Raw genomic sequence first — 16,322 nt, 5'->3', positions numbered from 1 at the left:
ACTTGGCTCACACTGTCTTTTTATTTGCTCCCTCACATATAGCCAGAATCCTCCCTTGTTATCTCCCAAAAGTTTTGGAATTGGAAGTTGGAAAGGAAGGGTGTTTAGGAGCAGAGGTTGGTGGTAGGGAGAAATCTTCCTCTTAGGTCTCTTGGTGAAGAATAAATGTCACCTGTTCCTAAGAGCTCTTCTCTCCCTCATGAACTTTGGGGTGATAGGTTATGTTTCTCACCCCTTAAGTTATTCTAATGAAAATGTGTAGCAGTTCATAGTTTCCCATTCCTCTTCACTTACTGGAACAGAAGGGAGGACAGAACTTGCATTTCTGAAAAGAACCAGAGATAGGAATAATTTCCTGAAAATAGTGGCTAACTTTTATTTATATGTAGGAGTGGTCACCAGGAAGCCACACAGAATTTGGGAGAAAGGGAGACAAATAGTAATGAAATTAATGGTGGAGTGAGTGGGAAAGAAGAAAAGAATGAGGAGAAAAATGATATCCTTACAACTCATGACCCCATCCTGGCTATCCATTCCACCAACATTATCTTATCTCCAACGTACCTCCTGGAGACTAGCCAGGGCTTGGTAGAGCACAATGATACCACTTTAGCATAAAAAATATGTGGGATAATCATTGAGTATGAAAACAGTATCTCCAAGGATGTTGGGAGGCTGCCCTCCTACTTGGTGCCTACCTTCCCAGCCATACTATAGCTTACACCAAGGTTCTAGAAATTTAGGGTTGTTTTAGTTAACTCTTGCTATATAATGGATACTTCAAAATTTAGTGCTTTAAAAAACACATATTTATCATTTCACAGGTTTTGTGGGTTAGGAATGTTGACCCAGCCTACCTGGATTCTCTGCTTCAGAGTCTCTCAAAATGTTGCAATTACAGTGACAGCTGGGCTTGGGTTTCACCTGAAGGCTCAACTGGAGAAGGACCCTCTTGTGTGCTCACTTTTGTAGCTGTTGTTGGGATTCAGTTCCTTAAGGCCTATTGGATTGAGGTACTCAATTCCTTGCTGGCTGTTGGCTATAGTCCTCAGTTCCTTGTCATGTGGGCCACTCCAATATGGAAGCTTGCTTCATCAAAGCCAAGAGAGAGTCTGCTATAAAGACAGAAGTTACAATCTTTTATAAACTAATGGAAATGACATCCTATCACCTTATCCTGTGAGCCAGAAGCAAGGAAATGAGCCTACACACAAGGGGAAGGGTAATTTACTCATGGTGTGAATTAGGAGGTATACATATAATCAGAATCTTCTTAGAAGTCTTCCTAACACAAGGATTTCTTCCTGGATACCACACTATGTTCACTGAAGCACAAGTGGCCAAAGTTGCCAAGTGGATCCTCATCCTCAACTATACCAATGCCATCAAGGTCAAAACTGTTTAATTGCTAGATGTAGTGGTGGCTGGTAAGAAAAACATCAAAGAATTGGAGCATCCAAAGAAAGAGGGATAGGTGGTATGGGAACAGTGTCATGGAGGTAAAGGTGTTATGGCATCATCATGAATGGTAAAGTAAAAGAAGCCCTTAGAACCACCTGACTCATCAAAGATAGTATTTAGACTTAGAAGAGAGGAAAAATAAGGCTCATCCTGGCTCCACTACAGTCTCTTCACTCTACCCTGGCTCCCAAACCATAAGCCTAAAGAAGCAACCTTCAGTTCTTGTAGAGGTATCCTGTTTGTGACAGTACCTCAAGAGGAAGCAAACCATACAGGTTACAAGGTTTAATTTCTGTTCTTCTTAGTATACTTAATATAGCACATATATTATTTCATATTTAATTCTTACAGTTTGACCATAAGAGAGAACGAGTCACCCAATTGATGGAAAAGTCAGTACTGTACTAGGGAACTCAGACCACGTATCTCCCATTGTGGAATGTTTTCCATGTACTCATGGCCCAAGGACTTTGAATCAACAAAGATGTGGTGGCTTAAGGCCTTGAGATACTTGGTTTGGGGTCATATAACCACTCAGAGAAACAATGAGGTTATGAGAACGAATTTGCACACTCAGAATATCTAGAAAGTGACCTGTCCAAATGAGGTGGCAGCACTGTCCAGGAGTGATCCCAGACCTTTGTTCTGCTTCTAGGACTTTTTTCCGTTTTCTCAGATTTTTGTTCCTATGGGAAAGCAGGACCATTATAGGAAGCAGGAAAGTATGTTAGTTGAGAAAATGATTGGAGAGATGAGGATCAATTTCTCTAGAATAACATTTCATGTGCTTTGTGCCCACACTCATGGATCAGTGTTATATAATTTTTTTGGGGGGGTATCATTTACATGATATAGTGTGGCACCTGAAGAATTGTCACTAACATTCAATGGGAATGCACTACCACATTTTTTACAATCTCATGCTCACACCCTGACCTAATATCAGGGCAAACAAAATGCATGAATGGACTGGTACCTTCACCTGGACTGAGCCTGGGGACCCTAGATCCCAGCTTTGCGTATTGAGAATATCTCTGGTGCCAGGTGGTGCCTAAGAAAATAAGATTCCTTGAGGCAGCCTTCAGAGAGATTAACACTGAAAACTATGATCCATTCTGCAGTCTCAGTGAAAAAGCCCAGACTATGAACCCTTCTCTTGAATCCCTTTTTCTAGAACCTCCATTGGCCCTGAATAGGTATGTATTAGTCTATTTTCCTAGGGCACAAGGACATATTTAGTTTCTGTTAGGGAGACCAATGTGGAGACTGTCTTCTTATCTCTCTCAAGAGACATAGGGTCTGTTCCTTCCTTCCTTGAGGGGGACTGGGTGTTCATAAAAGAAACATTATTATGCAAGTTTAGCAGTGCTTCACTGTGGGAAGGAGGTTAGGCTGACAATGACAAGAGTGCGTAATTTTCCTGTGCAGGGATTCTTGTCCAGCTTTAGGCCATTTTCATTTGCGGCAGGACATTTTACCAAGGTACTGATGTTCCTACTCCCTGCCAGAGGGGACTCCGAAGGGATAAAAATTAACTTTCCTCTTTTGTCTTACAGGAAGTTCTGGGCTTCTGGTCTCTGGGATTATTAATGCCTACCATGTTTCCTGACCCAAACAGAAGTTGTGAGGCACCTATTGTACAGTCCTATGCAGACTCTCATATGAGAGGAATGTTTAGCTAGTGCTCCCAGGATAGAGGAGATAGGGGTTCACACAGTTGTTGGGTTGAAATAAGGATAGTTGCCTAAAGGTAGCAGTGGCTCCAATAATTTGAGAATCCTATCTAATAAAAGAGTAATATGCAAATTGACCATCACTCCAACACACAAGATGGCTACCCCCATGTGGTCAAAGATGGCAGCCCCCATGTGGACACAAGATGGCTCCCACAAGATGGCTGGCAGGGGAGGGCAGTTGGGAGGGACCAGGCCTGCAAGGGAGGGCAGTTGGGGGCGATCAGGCCTGCAGGGGAGGGTAGTTAGGGGTGACCAGGTGGCAGGGAAGGGCAGTTAGGGGTGACCGGGCTAGCAGGGGAGGTCAGTTGGAGGCAACCAGTCCGGCAGGGGAGGGTAGTTAGGGGTGACCAGGTGGCAGGGGAGGGCAGGTAGGGGCAATCGGGCCCGCAGGGGAGCAGTTAGGTGTTGATCAGGCTGGCAGGGGAGTGGTTAGGGGTGATCAGGCTGGCAGGCAGGCAAGCGGTTGGGAGCCAGTAGTCCTGGATTGTGAGAGGCATGTCTGACTGCCCTCAAGGGGTCCCAGATTGGAGAGGGTGCAGGCTGGGCTGAGGGACACCCCCCCACCCCCATGCACAAATTTCGTGCTCCGGGCCTTAGTAGGGATATAAAGATAAGTTCCTTAAGTAGATGGGTTTTGTGTGAAACCCGTGTGAAAGTTCTTTTGTACACAGCACAATTTTTTAAGGGCTGAAATGTTGTTTGTTGAGATAACTAATCATCAAGCCCTATTATCTTGGGAACTGTAGCAATACATTGCATTGCAAACAGTTGGCATAGAGATAGTGTAGCCATTGACCTTTTAATAGGCCAAATGGCCTTGGAGGTTGAACATCACAGTAACAATCATGATGGACTTAAGAGCCTCTGCTCTTGAAAACTTAAAAAAAAAAAAAAAAGGACTCATTTTCATAAAAAGTCTGAGAGTAAGGTTGGCCTCTGGAAGGACTGTTCATACTTTGGCTCAATTATGCCATCAAGATTCAATTTCTATCCCCCTTTTTTGGCCCTATACTCTGGACTGGCTTCATTATGAGACTTTCTGTCTGGCAAACATCCTCCAAGCTTCAGGTGCTGCTAAAAACGGGTTGTCTCTCACTAGTTTCTTCAAAAGTCCCATTGTGCCTAATTGTTTCCAGTTGGGTCACATGTCCTTTTCTGACCAATCACTGTTGCCAAAAGCATGGGGAAATTTTTTGGCCAAGTCTTAGTTACATATTCATCCTTAAAAGAACATTATTGCCCAGTCAGTATAGCTCAGGGGTTGGGCATCAACCCGTGCACCAAGAGGTCATCGGTTCAATTTCTCCTCAGGACACATGCCTGGGTTGCAGGCTCGATCCACAGTAGGGGATGTGTGGGAGGCAGCTGATCAATATTTCTCTCTTATTGATATTTCTATCTCTCCTCCCTTTCTCTGTCTTTCAAATAAAATAAAAACATATTTTTTAAAAAAGGGACAATGTTATTAGGACCCCTCCACTTGCACATGGACTGATACTAAGAATGGGATTAGTTTTCCAGAGGGCAACAGAGAGATTATTTCCAGAAGGTGAGTGAATGCTGGGTGTCAAACCAAGCAAAACAACAACACAGATGTTTACTATAGCCCTTTCTCTCGCTGTCCCATTTCTGACTTGTCCGAAGTCATGACATTGTACCTCAATTCCAGTTCAGTTATGGCCATATCTTAGAACTTATCACCAGCAACCCTTCTGCCTTCTGAAATATAGTCTGATATTGTCTATCCTTTCTTTCAGCTTATGCCCTCAGAGTGCCAATTTCTCAACCTATTCAGGAACTACAAACCATTTTATACTTTCTCCCTGTCCATTTGACAATCTTTTGTCTTTATTTCCTCCTCCAAGGAAAGCTTTATGACCCATCACTTAACCCCAAACCTAACTAGTTCTACACTAAACGGCCTACCCCAGTCTGCTTTCATCTCTTTCCTGCCTGGAAAAAAATCCAACTCTGCTTTTTTTTTTTAGACCTGCCTTCTCATAAGGGGCTGACTCCCCTTAAGTATGTTGATGGTCACTATAAATTTACATAGTAGTTACTGGTTAGCTCCAACATGCCTGAAAAGAATCCATTCCTTCCTTCCGTTTTTAATATGTCCGAGGGCCTAGGCAGTCTTCTAAGCACTTGGGACACAGGAATGAAGGAAACCAAGTTCCCTGTCTTGGTGGAGCTTACATGATTGCTTTCTTAGCCAATTCTCTGGCCTAAGTACTGCGAACTATTTCACTTTCCTACAACTTCTCCGCACACCTCACACATTGAGCATCATGTGTTGGACCACCGCAGGTGAATGAGAGGTCAGCAGATGGGACCTTTTCATTAGAAAAACAAAACAACAAAACGAAAACCAACCCATAAACCTCCATCCTCTCATCTCTCTCCTTCCCTATTATACTGAAAGTTTTCCCTGGATGTTTTCCCGGACCCTCCCAAGCGAGGAGATGTATCCTTGTTTGCCCGTTCACACCACTTTCCACCTTGTGTGGAATATTTGGCTTAATTACAGGTGACGCCTTCAATAACGCGGGCTTGAACTACATGGGTCCATTTATAATTGGATTTTTTTTTCCCCATTTACTTGCTCAGTTCCATTCATCACAGTTCAATTGACCCTGGCAAGTTCAAAAATGCGTTGTTCGAGGTGCAACTGGCAGTTGTGAATCGGCGAGTGCGCAGTTAATACGCAGATTTTCGACTGTGCAGGTGGGGTGGTCGCCGCCCCAACTCCAGCGTGTTTCCGAGTCAACCGTGTCTACCTTCCGAGGGACAGAGACTTACATTTCACCTCATCCCAGCGCGGAGCACCTGCTGGGGCTCAGAAACCTGGGGAGGAAGGAACTAGAATTCTGCAAGGGGAGCTCCGCCCAACGCGCCCTGGGGGCGGGGCCACGGCCGGCCGGCCCCTGAGGCTGGGGCTTTTGGCTTCTTAAAGCCCAAGCACCAGGCAGGTGCTGAGACCATGCCTCCGGCGTCTGGTTCCTATGGTTCCTATTTTCATCGTTTCTGGAAGATGAGAGCTGAGATTTGAACTCAGAGGGAGGTTGTCGAGAAGGCATGGGGCTCCCGCAAGACTTCTCCCTGCCCTGCCAGCTCTCAGTCTTCCTTTTCACCCCCAACTGCCAGGCCTCGCGGGCTCTCCTTCCCTGCACCCTGGGGAGGCGGAGGCCCCAGAAGACGCTCAAAGGCCTGGGGTAGGGGCTCTGCCAGCCGGACGAGGCCTTCCTTCAAGGTAAAGACTCCTCCAAGCTCCACGGAGGCGGTCAGAGTCATAAACACAGTGACAGTATGGACCATGAGGGCTTCCCCTCGCCCTGGCGGCCTGGCCTTGCGAAGAAACCTCAGTTCAGGTCTCATCTATGGTGCGGAGACACTACTGCGCAATGGTGGGGTTGCTCTGAGAACTGGAAGGAACTAGTACAGGCCCATGTGAAGGGCTGGGCTGGGCGCCCTGATGCAGTTAGCTCGTGGGCCTTGCCAGCAGCCCCTAGAGAGCCTGAGTCTAGCCGTGTGAGTGCCTGCCCATCAGGACTGTGAGTCGTCCCGTTTCCAGTCGACGCCCCAAGTGAAGAAGGCGTCATCTCTGATTCCCCGCAGGACCAGTGGCTTCTCTGGTTGTTTTCTGGGGATCCAACAAGGGAGTTACCTCCCCTGGGACCCGTCGGTGAATCCGGTAAGAATGGTACCTGGGAACCCCAGGAAAAGGTACATCAAAGCATTCGTGTCACTGGACAGAAAGGTAAAGGCAGATCAGTTTGTCGAGCCCTGGGAGATCCCGGGCAGCAGGAATGAGCCTCTCCAGCCAACGCGACTGCAGGCTTTCTATGGGGCAGAAACTCTCAGGTAACAGCCTTCACTGCAGTTATAGATACGTTTATGCATTTACTGAGGGCCTACTGTGTGTCCAGGTTCTTTGTTAATTAGGAACTCTCACCATGTTTATCTTAGGGAGAGGTACAAGAAAATCTTTTGTGTGACTCCCCAAGTAGAAAATCTGTAGCAAATTTGAAAGATATGGAAATGTAGAAAAAACCTCATAAATTTTTACCTTTAAGACATGCGAACTTTTTTAATGCATCTCTTTCCAGATTTTACATGTCTTTTTTCATTGTTCAAATAATATGTTGTTTAAAGGAAAAACACTATCATAAATATTTCATGTTATTATAAAGTTTCATTAATAACTTAAAATGATAGCCTATTAAGTGGTAGAATATTAAATTCTACTTTTGTTGACATCTGCATAGCTTCTAACTAATGTGGTTAGGTACCCACGCATGAGGTTATCTATTTCAGCACTAGATTTTCCTGAGTTTCAAGCTTGTGAAACCAACTGCTTGTCAATCAAACATCCTCAGTGTAAAATCTTCCAAATGGAAGCCATCATTTTATTTTACCTCCAAACTTCTCTTTCACTTATATTCCCATTATCAATCAGTAGCACCTGGACAGCCAAGCAAGAAACATAAAATTCACTTTACATTCTTCCCTCTTAATTTTTCCCATTGCTAGTCATCTATTACATGGATGAACTGGAAAATGTGATGGGAGAGAAATACTAGCGTCACAGTCCACTACATTCCCCTCAAATATGTAAGAAGGTCATGAGCTATATTTTTAATTATCAATTTTAATTATGTTACTAATACATGGTCACATTCTATGAGTCAAAGTTAAAACATTTTTAGAAAAGTTGAATTTCCATTCCAAAACAAAAACATGTAATTTTACATAAAATCTTCAATTTCTTCATTTACTTATTTTCTTTCTATTTATATCCATATAGATTCTTGGTTTTCTAGCTGATTCACTTCAATATGTTACTAACAATATTTCACAGATTTAATTAGTTACTCCAGTCTGACTTCTGCATTCTTTTGATTTATCTGTGTAAGTTCTTATTTTCTGACACAAAATGATTTTCAGGCTGATTGTATACCTTTCCCTACATGAGCCCTGGGAAAATTTCAACAATTTCTCCAAGTAGCCCTAATTCCTTTAATGGAGAATGGTATTTAGAATTGAAGGTCAGGGTGTTGAATGTGCTCAATTTTAAAAAATATACACATATTTTTTATTTCATAGAGGAAGGGATAAGGGGAGAAAGAGATGGAAACATCAATGATGGGAGAGAATCATTGATCGGTTGCCTTCTGCATGCCCCACACCGGGGATCAAGCCTGCAACCCGGGCATGTGTCCTTGATGGGAATCGAACCCTGGACCCCTCAGTCCACAGGCCAACGCTCTATCCACTGAGCAAAACCGGCTAGGGCATTTTAAAAAATATATTTTTATTGATTTTAGAGAAGAAGGGAGTGGGAGAGAGAGATAGAAACATCAATGGCGAGAGAGAATCATTGATAGGCTGCCTCCTGCGTGATTGGGGATTGAGCCTGCAACCTGGGCATATGCCCTGACTGGGAATGGAACTATGACTTCCTGGTTCAGAGGTGGACACTCAACCACTGAGCCACCAGCGCTGGACAGATGTGCTGGTTATTATTAGGATGTTGCTGCTTCTAGGCCATCTCAGTGAACACAGTTAGGGAATATGTATATGTATATGCATATAGACATTCACACATTTAAATATTGACTTATTTTTATATATGTATGCTGAAAATCATGGATTTAAATTAGTGCCTCCATTTGCAATCCAACACCACCGGGTTCATTCTAATTTTCTCTTTTTCCATGTATGTAACATCTTTCTCCAACAATGAGGAATGTGGTTTCATTATCTCCAATATATTTACGTGCTCAATCATTTCTGTATGTGAGCAATCTCTCATAACCACTGTCCCCTCTATGTATGGGTGTGTCTTCTTCTACCACTTGTGCTGAGAAATCCACATGTTTGGAAGTTGTGTTAGGAAGCACCAGCACTCTGTACTAGGCAACCCTTCTATGCCAAGCCCTCTTCACCCTGCTTGGGCTCTGAGACTCACATCTGGGACATTGACAACATCTCTCTTACTGCTCCACCCCTTCCCACATCCCCTTTTGGTGTGAATGTCTATTTTGTTTGGCTCACCTAGGTGGGCATAAGGCTCAATTATTCAGAATGGGAAGAGGAAGAGGAATACATAATCTTTTACCACCTTAATTTTCTTGAAGCATAATTGACAGGTAAAACACTTAAAGTATTTAAAGTAACCTACTAGGTGAGTTTGATAAGGAAAGTATACAGTCAAGAGAACGTATTCAAATCGCTACATTCTAATGTAGATACTTAAACTTTCTATTCCTTTCTGTGCCTCAGGCTGGTTAATTCGTTTAACACATCCTCAAGTTTTCTGATTATTTCTTTTGTCAATCTAAATCTGCTGTTATACTCCTCTAGTGAGTTTTTCATTTGTTATTGGACATACAGCTTCAAAATTTCTGTTTGTTTTAAAATAATTTTTATCTCTGTATCGATATTCTTTATTTGTTGAGATACAAGCTTTGTGATTTTCTTAACTCATCCATGGTTTACCTCTTAGAGCATATTTAAGACAGTTGTTTAAAGTCTTTGACTAGTAAGTCCAATATCTTTACTTATTTATTTTTTCCTTGTAAATGGAGCTTAATTTCTTATTTTTCTGCATGTTTTATAGTTTTATGTTGAAAACTGGGCATTTGAGCTGGAAAGCTGTCTAGTGTTCCTAAGTGCAAGAAAGCTGTGATGTGCCTCATGGAGAAAATGTGTCAGTTAGATAAGCTTCATTTAGGCATGAATTGTGTTGTTGACCATGAGTTCAGTGTTAATGAATGAACAATCAATATTAAATAAGGTGTCTTTAAATAAAAACTCACATAAAAAAAGTTATGTATTGATTGGTTGACAAAAATGTTCTGACCAGAAGCTCTGAGAAACTTAATCCTTTATTTCCCTTAGGGGTAATGAGTCAATATTTGTTAAATCAGTGTCTGCAGTGACATTATGGAACACAATTACTATGAATAATGAGAATTGAATATATTTTCTCACATTCTGTGGGTTGCCTTTTCACTTCTCTGGTGATATGTTTTAAAGCATAAATATTTTTAATTTTGGTGAAGACCAATTAATCTATTTTTTTCTTTTGTTGCTCATGCTTTTGGTGTCTTATATAAGAACCATTTACCAAATCCAAGGTCATAAAGATTTAACCCATGTTTTCTTTTAGGATTTTTAAAATTTTAGCTCTTACATTTAGGTCTTTGATCCATTTTGAGTTAATTTTGGGTATATTGTGGAATAAGGATCCACACCATACCCAAAATTGTTTAAAGGCTCATTTTACAATGATCAGGTTAAATCATTTCTCAATAAAAGTGTTTGTGCACCTAATGACATTTCTTATTAGGGTTTAATGGCAACGAAGACCTAGATCATTAGGTTTCACCAGACAGTTTTTGTTTTTGTGCCCTGGGACAAACTGGAGATTCTGTGATGCAGGTTTTTTGCATCCATTCATTATTCATTCTCTCATAAACAATAGTTATTGTTATAAACCCCGTGCCAGACATTATTAAGGACTTTTAAGACACATTGATAGAGAGAGAGAGACAACCTTTTAGTTAGTTATTTACCTCTAGATTCCTGTATCCACAATAGACTGTACATATTATAAGGCAGAGACCATGTTTGTTTTGTTCCCCCTGATATGTCCTGCTCCTGATAATGTCACTTTTGAATAATTAATTGATTGAATGACTTGAGGGTCCATGGAGAATTACTCAATATTTTAAAGAATTGAAAAAGGAAAAAAAATTATTTTGTAACTTATTAGGAAAAAGGGCAAATTGGGCCTAACATGGGCCTATCATTTGTTAAACTCCATTGCTATCTTTGGTAGAAAACTTAGAAAGAACATTAGAGATTGAAGTGTCTTAGTAATCAACTAGTAAAGTCCCTCCCTCCCTTTACAGGGAGGGTAGAAAAATGAAGATAATTAGCCCATGTCCCACAGTTGTCATGCAACAGATCCAGGACTTTAACTCAGATTTGAAGAGTGTCAGATCTTTGATCATATTAATATTCTGTGACAATATGTGAGGATCACTTGAAGAGATTAAATCTGTGTTTTACACTTTAGCCTTTATACACCAAGGTGAAATTATATCACCCTTGATAAAGATCTTAACCATGGAGAGAAATCCTTAAGTAAATCAGGATAATCAAATGTGGCAGGTGTTAGTTGGCATCACATTTCAGGAAAGAATAACTTGAGTTGGCTGTGTCCTAGAGCTTACACTTGTCTCTTGCATGAAAATGTTGCATGAAAATGTGTTGGGGCTTTGACATGTGTGGCAATCAGTTCTCAAAAGAGTGAGTCACACTTCCTCCTACTCTGCAACTGTCAGCGCTGGCTTCTGGAAACATTGCAGTCATGTGGCTTGGCTTGCTGGGGGAGGATAAACCATGAGCCAGGAGAAGGCAGCACTAGAGGAAAGTCAGGAAGAATATGAGACAAATGAGGGTAAAAATGGAACCTCAGGGAAGGTGGCTGACCATTGGATATAGTGTCCCAGAAGGAATGAGTCTAATCCAGAGTATTTTCTAAGATCTATCTGCTTTAATTCCTGCAAAGAGAAATGGTAGATTTTGAAAATGCAGGTAAGATTTTACAGGTATGATTTTGAAGATGCTGAGTATTTAAAGAGTTTTAGAGTGTGTTGCATTATCCATATAAATTGTTTGCAGGCCATTAAGGGAGAACAGGAATAGGCAGGTAAATTGGTTCTAAACAGAAAAAAAAACTAGGAAGTAAGATAGATCCCATTTTGGTAATATCTGGCCATCCCTCTGTTAGCTGGAAGCAATGAACTCGTTCCACACCTCCTGCTTATGGGGCATGCATATGATAGGCTACTGTCACTAGGTTCCTCACTGGTTCTAGGGTAGGGTTATGCCAGGGTGTTTATGCTAAATAGCCGAGACAGTGCTAGGGCATTATGGGAACTTACGTGTAGCTCAAATAATAATCCTGAAGCATTTTGGAGCGAGGCTTTCCATGGCTACTGATTTATAGGTCACCTGAGTTGGGGTCTTGGGGAAAGGTATACATTTTTTAAAGTATAAAAGAAAGCTATGCACAACGAGAGCAATTTGTATATGCACAGAAACAGGTGTTAATGGCAGCTTAATTGTCACGGAGTAAGGCAGATGGGGGTAATGGAAAAGGAGTAAACAACAAAAAGGCAATTTCTACTCATATTCAGAACAAGCGAGTTCTGACTTAGGCAGAAACATACATTTTAGAGTAGGCCAGCATATATGTATGACTTTTCATGCGAGAAGGGAGCTAGAATTATAAGACTGGACACATAACATTAAATTCATCACACTTGTGTAGACACTCAGGGTTTACAATTTTTATATGCTTTCTTTAGTTTTTCTTGTGCAAAACATATAATTAGGTATTATTTTATTCTTATATCACAGATGCTGACATTGAGTCTCAGAATCATAATCGTCTAAGCTCATATAAATACTAAATTAAGAACTAATCTCAGGTCTTATGATTACAAAGTATTAGTTTTTCCTCCAAGATTTTACTGTTTCACTCCAGTGAAGTCTGTGCATTGCTCTGGGTGGTCTTGGCTAGGGCCACGGCTATCTTGGTCCCGATGGTGCCCAGAATGCTTAGTCTGATGTCTGGCACATGCTAGATAGGCACACAGTACATGTGTCATAGGAAAATATAAACAAACAAATGGGTGAGAAATAGAGGTGATATTTAGTGATGATGTGAATTAGACATTTGCCCCAGTAAATGCCACTCCTAGAGATAGTGCCTTTTCATTCACCACCACTGTTGACTCCCTGACCCTATACTTTTCAGTTACAGTGAGAAAGAAAACACAGGAGGGGATGGGCAACTAATCTAGTGTTCATCTAATATCTGACTAAAATTTTGGGTTAAACATTAGCCCACATTAAATCACATTAGGGATCAACATTATTCTTCCTACATTAGACACCACTGACATAGAACATCTACCAGCTCATGTAATATTATTGTTTTTTTTCTTCTTCCCTAGCCCAGTGAAACAGAGTAATAGCTTTATTTTACTGATACCAAATCCCATATTTTCTTTGCACTATATAATCTTTAATATTATTATATAATAATACATATAATTGTCGGCATTTATATGTATTGTTCTGTGTTGAGATTTCTTTGGGAAAAGAAAGCTTGTTTTCTGATTCTTGCATTTCTCCCACAATTTAAAATACAATGTTAAGCACTTAGTTTGCTCTTAATAAATACCTGCTGATGGAGTAATTTTCTGAAAAGAAAGTGAATTATTCTCAATTTTGCTCTTGTCTGTCATTGTGTAATAAAAGTTGTATATGTCATAGAAGTATGACTTTGCCTATTATGGGAGGAACCTAGTTTTGATATCATACATAACTAGATTTTTATCCCTGTGTAGTGGCACTTACATACCTGTGGGACTTTGGGTAATTTTATAATATTCAGAGTCTCAGTTTTGTCACCTGTGAATGGGAATATAATTCCTGTCTTACAGGGTAATTTTGATAATTACATGAGCAAATAGATGAAAAATCACTGGAATATTGTGTAACATATGACAGACATTGTATCTTTTTTTCTACTCTACTCTTAAAAAGTATTCTGTGGACAAAACCAGTTTTAACCTCAGTTTCCACATTTATAAGGTGTATAATTCTGGACAAACAATTTGACTTCTGTAAATTGAGACCAAGAAAGGATCAAACATAATAGTTAATGAGAATGGATTTTGTAAATGACAAATCCTTATACAAATGAAAGATATTACTACCATACATATTTTATTGACTGTGATGAGGCACTAAGAAAAGAGATTGTGGTTTTAATTTTCTTTCCTCTTTGAGTAGAAGAAACGTGCACAGTGAATTAAAGGTTTTCCAACCAAATTCAATTTTAGGAGACCTGGCCTCAAAGTAGAATATTATTTTTTATCTCTTGGTCACAGAGTCAAATTATGGTGGAGTCCTAGTTATTATCATACATATTCATTAGTAGAAATGCTAAAAATATATTTTCAGCTTTTTTGCAACAAATATCAGCCTTTTTTTGCTGATAAATATACTTTCAATCTACTTACACAATTCTAGAACCACTTTTTTCTCCCCCTTTCAGATCTTCTAAAAGTTATTTTTATAGTTGATCATAGAAATAAACATTTATCAGAGCTAATAGACATCAAACATGTTATAAAACATATATTTCTAAGCTTTAATTTCAAGAATAGAATGGGCAACACTTACAACAGTCATTCATAAGAAACATGAAGAGAAGGTAGATACATAATGCATATTTTCTTATGGCATTACAGGGAAGACTTGTATATGATGAAAATGCAAAGTTAGTATTACCCTTAGTTCTTTTTTAACTCAAACAGTAGTATGAATATTTGGCTTCCATTCACTGAACTTCCAGAACCTCCTTAACAAGATTTATCTTTCTATAGGAGGGCATTAATCAACACAAATTCCATCACAACTGTTGCCACACATTTCTTGCCATGTGTTGTGTAGTTAGTTCACCCAGAGCCTACTTCAAAGGACTATAATTTCAGTATTTCATCACTTCAGCATTTCATCTGTCATTCTGGCAATATTTGATGCCTCTTTTATCTTTCAGGTTTTTTTCCATCTAAACTATTAATATATATGAAAATGCATGTGTCTCTCTTAGGCTCTCATTACCATCTTGCCTGCACTGCTAGTTTTGCATGCAGCCTGCAGTAAATTCAGTGTGGATGGTCTAAGTAAGTTATGGAAAAACCAAATCTGATTGTACAGATTCATAAAATATAGTCAGGTTGTACACTACTGGATATATATTTCTTCCTCCTTCCTCTACACCCACACATAAGGCAGTGTGCTTGGGAATATACATACTAGTACTCTATGGGAGAAGTCTCGGCCACACATAAATAAGTTGATGAAGTCTAGGAGTCATATAGCACTTACCAGACATTGAGTTGCAGCTCATGAATCAGAGCTAACTATAAATAAATGGCCATGGGCTCATTACTGTGCTGGTTATGGGCCTTTTCAGGTGATTGGTTTTTAATCTAAATATAGGGACCAGTAGGCTATTTCAAATATTTCATGTCAAGGGAGTAAATGTCCATAATCAATTGCCTCCTTTTTTTTTTTTCTTTTTCTTCTTGAGTCAAGACTCATTTTAATACATAATGGCTAAGAAAAGTGGTTGGCTCCAGGCTTTCTATGTTGTAATTTCCCCTCAGATGCCAAAGCACAAAGCATTATGTGACCCTGCATTAATGATTTATCATCCCTGTGTTCCTGTTTACTAAATTTCTAAAATGCTATCATATGTCATAAAATTAATCTCAGCTAGTTAGCTGGTTGGTTTACTTTCTGGACACCATTCCATTTTTCATGGTTCTTCAGCTTTCTTGTGCAGTGTATTTGTCTTTTGGTTGCAAGTGACAGAAATGCAGTTGAAAGTAGTTTAAGCAGAAAGAGAACTGATCAACTTACTTGCTTCCTTCATCTGATGGTGCTCCAACCAAGAATAAGGCTTTAGAGAACAGTCACATGACCCCTTTCTTACAAAGGAGAATCTTACTTATTTTACTTGAACATTAACCTTTCTTGGTTTTGCCAGGTCTTCCAGTGGATTCTCCAGAGCCTTTATCCTAGAATGCCAAGGGTATCTAAGCCCTTAATATGAGAATTTCAGATAGAGGAAAGAATAATGGGAGAAATATTTCCTTCTCTGGGAGGAAACAAGTCATGTTTCCATTTTCTAACAAAGGCCGTGTTGGGGTTAAATCAGTTAAGCTTATTAGGCCTGGTCTGTGAGGGACTAAAATAGGGCTCTTTCCCCCTTTTTAAAATGAAATCACCAGAATTCTAAAGGACATCCCAGTTCCATAAGACTATGTGGATTGTGTCCACTACTTACTTTGTTTCCAGAACAGTTCTAAAAACACAATTTGATGGGAAAAGTAATTTTGGTGACTGATAAGCTTTTATACTCCGTGTTACCCTCTTTCCCTTCCTGTACCATTTTTAGATTTTGTCACAGTATTATCTGACTTATGATGACAGATTGGCAGATGAAAACATAACACATACTTTTCTTCCTCG

This window comes from Cnephaeus nilssonii, assembly GCF_951640355.1.
Source record: "Cnephaeus nilssonii genome assembly, chromosome: 14".
NCBI lineage: Eukaryota > Metazoa > Chordata > Mammalia > Chiroptera > Vespertilionidae > Cnephaeus > Cnephaeus nilssonii.
Note: the sequence above shows the minus strand (reverse complement) of the source record.